A 5,000-nucleotide genomic window follows, 5' to 3' on the forward strand; every position below is an offset into this window, starting at 1 on the left:
ACTGTGGGGAGGGAGTTGGGAGACACAGGAGGAAATGATGACATCTATTTTCTCACCTACAGCGGAAGCAGATGGGGGGGCGATAGGCGACCTCCGTTAGGCGACTGTCAACAAGATATAAAAGGAGACTCGGCCCTTGAGGGTGAGGTGACTTCAAGGAGAACCAGGGGAAACGGAAGGGGGAGGGGGAGGGGTGGAGGGGCAGCTTCGTCAGGGTGACAATGGGTTTCAGTATGTTGCTCCAGGCAAGACAGGAGACGGGGGACCTTTTTCATACATAGCGTAGGTCACGTGCAGAAAAAGTAAATGAAAAAAAATCACCTCAGGTCATTAAAAATGTAAGAAAGATAAAGTAACATTGAATGCATATATATATATATATATATATATATATATATATATATATATGTAGAAACTTTCCGTACATCTCTCTGAAGAAGACCAAGTTGGTCGGAACGTTAGAGTAAATAAATTCCTAAATCAACTTCGTTCTACTCCCGCCACTCAATCACTCAGTTGTCCTTTCTTCTCCAAATATATATTATATATATATATGTATATTATATATGTATATATATGTATATAGGTATATATATACATATACATATAACTCAATGGAAAAGGTAACAAAAATAAATTGTTAAGAAAGTTAAAAAAAAGAAAAAAAAATGAGGGAAATTCACTTTGGAAAGAAAATATACTTATCTAAGTAGCCTGGATTATGGTGAATATATATGGTTTGGGGGGAGTTCGTGAACAAACGAACAGACAGGCGGACAGAGGTTACTATTTTATTACAGTAGATACAAATGAAAGATAGTTATCGAAGTACATTGGGTTATAAGGTTTCAGAATATATATATGGTTATAGGGGTCTACCTGCAAAAACCTAGGAGGAGTTCGTGAATAATCCCTAAAATAACCATAACCCACCTAACTTTAACCATTCACCCTAACTGAATTTTTTTAATGAAATATAGTTATCTAAGTACCTGGAGTGATAGGGTGTCAGAATATATATGGTTATGGGGGTCTATCTCCAAAACCCTAGGAGGAGTTCGTGAACAATGAAACAGACAGATATAGGCTACTACTTTATTATAGTAGATATATATATATATATATATATATATATATATTTATATATATATATATTATATATAATATATAATGTGTGTGTGTGTGTGTGTGTGTGTGCGTGTATGTGTGTGTGTGTGGGTATATATAATAGTGAAAATATAGTTTTCCTCTACATCTTAACTAAGACTACCCTGGTGACGACAAAGTTGTTGATGGTGATTATAGGAGTGTCGAAATTGGGGAGGAGGAGGTGGGTGGGTGGGGGCCAAAAATAGGACCAAGAAAAGTGAGGGAAGGGGAGCAAAGGTAATGAGTAGCGCAAGTATCGTATTTTGGATAAATGACGGCCACAGGTAATGAGGTGGGTGGGTGATTAGGGGCGCCGAAGCGAGGGCGGCTGGGCGCCCACCCACGGGCGATTGGGCGACGATCCACGGGCGTTGCAAAGGAACAGGAAAAGTCCCTCCCTGGTGGTTGTCACTACTTCATCGCGTTTCCTTGCCAAGTGGAGAATTTATTCGTCAATTTGCTGGCACCTCCACGGATATACTGAAGCTATAGCCGAAGTGCATTTTTTTTATTTATTAATTAATTAATTTATTTATTTATCTTATTTCTATTTACCTGTCTTTGTTTATATATTCACTTATTTATTTATTGGTTTTATTTCTCTGTGCATATATTTGTTCTATTTATTCATCTATTTCTTTATTTCTATTTATTTATTCATTTATTTTATTTCTATTTACCTATCTTTATGTATTCACTTGTTTATTTATTTATTTTGTTTCTCTGTGCATATATTTGTTCATCTATTTATTTATCTATTTAACTATTTATATACTAATTTGTTTTTTCGTTAATTCATTCTTTTATTTATTTATTCGTTTATTTATTTATTTATTTTTATTTGTTTACTAAAAAAGATTTCTTATCCATTTTGTTCATATTTATTTATTGGTCTCGTGGCTTTTCATTTTCGTGGCAAACCTCGATAAATAAAGACTCAATGGTCGTAATTTTAAATCCTTCGCCAGACCCCACGAGCGCTTTCTATAATTAGAAAATAGAATCTTACCGGGTTTTCTTGTTAAATTGATCTATTTTACTGGCTTATCTATATCATCTATCTATAATGTTCATAACTATAACCAATGAAGTTAATAGATTTGTGCTTCCTATGATGGGAGTCGTTCGCTAAGACTGGCGAAGGATTTTGGAAGATTTAGAACAATTTTTCGCTAGTCCTGTCGAAGTATTTCTACCATTAGGAAGTAGAATTTTAATAGGTTTTCTAGCTAGACTTATCAAGTTTTAAGGCTTATCTGTATCTGTCAGTAACTGTCATTAAGATAGCCAGTGAAGTTAACAAAATTGTAATTTCTAGAAGAAGAGAGCGTTCGCGAGGGCTGGCGAAAGATTTGAAAGTACGGAACTTGGTCTTTTTCACACAATGACACAGTTTAAAGGCCAAATGGGGTCTTGATCATCAGAGGTGTAGTTTGATCACACGTCCGTCCTTTAGCTGAATAAGATCACCCGGCGTCATCTGGAACGAAGTATACGTCACCCGGTTGGAACGGCAAATTTGTCAACCGATCCCCAGAGTTAAATTAGGTTAAATTAGATTAGATTATGTTAGGTTAGATTAGGTTTGGTTAGGTTAGGCTAAGTCAGGTTTGGTTAGGTTAACTCACGTTTGATTAGATAAACTTAGGATAGGTTAGAATAGGTTAGGTTAGATTATGTTAGGTTAGGTTAGATTAAGTTAGAATAAATCAGGTTTGGTTAGGAAATGACATGTAATGACAGATATTAGCAGAGCTTTGAAAAACACAGTCATACTTATGGCGATACTGATCAAACATGGCTTATTGTTTTGCAACGTGGTATTATCGTCTTAAGTGGCAACACCAACGTCTTAATTTACTTCTTTTTTACCAGATGACCCATGATAATCTTAGTCATTCGAAAAGGCATCATTGCTGTCAAACATTAAAACCATCTTAATTAACCCGTCTTTTGTCAAGATGACGCCGTTTAGACAGTTTCTTCAGTTTTGGGACGGACGAATTGATACACCTTGGAAGGGTCGCCACTGTGGTGTGTGGTGTGTGTGTGCGCATTTTACTTGCATGCAGAAGAGGTTTCAATCACACGGGAATCAATGATACTTGAGACTCAATGTTGCATGATGGCAGGGGAGGGAGTGGGAGGAAGGAGAGGGGAGAGTAGGAGGGTGAGAGAGGGTGGGAGAGGTGGAGGAAAGCCAGGCTTAGCGGCGACCAGGAACCAGCCTGGCGCAGGAAGGAAACGGGCCCGGCCGGGGCGGGATAGGTGGGGCGGGGCAAGAGGGGAGGGTGTGGTGGTGGTGGTGTTAGTGTGGTTGTGGGTGGCGGTGGTGGAGAGGTTAGGGGCGTGGAAGGGAACGAGGTGGAAGCAGTAGGGTGAGAGTTGGGGACCTTGAGGACATCACAAGAGCATGAACTATGAAAGAGACATCTGAGTGACAAATGACAGAGAGAGAGAGAGAGAGAGAGAGAGAGAGAGAGAGAGAGAAAGAGGCGGGAGAAAGTGGGAGAGAGAGATGTGAAGAAGGTTAGGCCCCGCAAACAGAATAATATATAGATGTCAAAAAGTGTCATCTGAAATATTAGGGACTGAATCCATAAAAAGAATTGAGGCAGAAATACGATGACTGGGGAATAACAGAATGGAGGCGGAATGAATTATAAAACGGGGGTTTGAACCTTCTACATGGCGTCTGGCACGGAGCTGAATGAAATTTAGTGGCGTCAGACAGTTTGAAATGTACACATGTGCCATTGTAGTCACGGGGTTAAGTGAGGTTATCCGAACAACCTCAGCACAAGATCCGGGCTTGAGGATCAAAATTTATAATGTGTTAGATAAAGGAGCGAACGAGATTTTTTTTTTGGGGGGGGGGAGGGGGGGTGTCACAAGGAACAATGTAGAGTCTGCAGGAAGTAAACAAAGGAAAGATGTATGAAAGGCGTTCGAGTGAGCGAGGGAGAGCGCTGTGATTGATGTTACAAAAACGGCCAGCGACAAAATACTCCATTTGTTATCATATAAGAGGATGTTTACAATCTTTCCAAATCCATTTGTTATATATGCAGCGTTCTGTTCCTCTGAAGTGAAGATCAGTATTATGAGCTTTAGAAAAAAAAATTCTTATGATATCGTATTACGGGTTGTTCTTTTGAAATCTTCCTATATTATAGTTTAATGTAGTAGGTAGTATTCTTTGGAATATTTTCCTTGTGTCTTAAAGGATTCTACTGCTACTTTTAGTATTTTGCTCATTTCTTTATATAGCTGATCCATTGTCAAAAATGAAGTATTCTTTATAATATTTTCCTTGTGTCTTAAAGGATTCTACTGCTACTTTTAGTATTCTGATTATTTCTTCATATAGCCGATTCATTGTCAAAAATGTTAGTTTGTTGTTATAAATGTAAACATGTCACAATTAAATTGTATCACCTCGTTCAAGATACGTTTGTTGAACATTTCAGATTCCTAGGTATTTTTTGTTTCACTCAGTTTTCTACTCAATGACTCATGAAACCCGTTTCGAAACGATTCTGGACTTGTTTTAATGAAAGGCACACGTGAATAGAAAACCACAATGGTACATTCCGATTCTTATCACAGTAGTAAAAAAAATAACAAAAAAAAAAGAAACGAAAAAGAGAAAAAGGACAAACATCCATCCCACCTAAATCAGCTTCACAGCCGAAACAGGACAAGACAATAAATCGGCGAACAAGCTTTAGGTGTTGAAGAAAAAAGATAAATAAATTGTGTAGTAAATATTCAAATAAATGAATACGTAAACAAAATTAAAACAAACAAACAAACAAACAAAAGCAAATGAATGAATAAAAATAGTACAT

Source organism: Oratosquilla oratoria, chromosome 29 (genome assembly GCF_046742065.1).
Source record: "Oratosquilla oratoria isolate Oo_2021 chromosome 29, ASM4674206v1, whole genome shotgun sequence".
In the NCBI taxonomy this organism is placed as follows: domain Eukaryota; kingdom Metazoa; phylum Arthropoda; class Malacostraca; order Stomatopoda; family Squillidae; genus Oratosquilla; species Oratosquilla oratoria.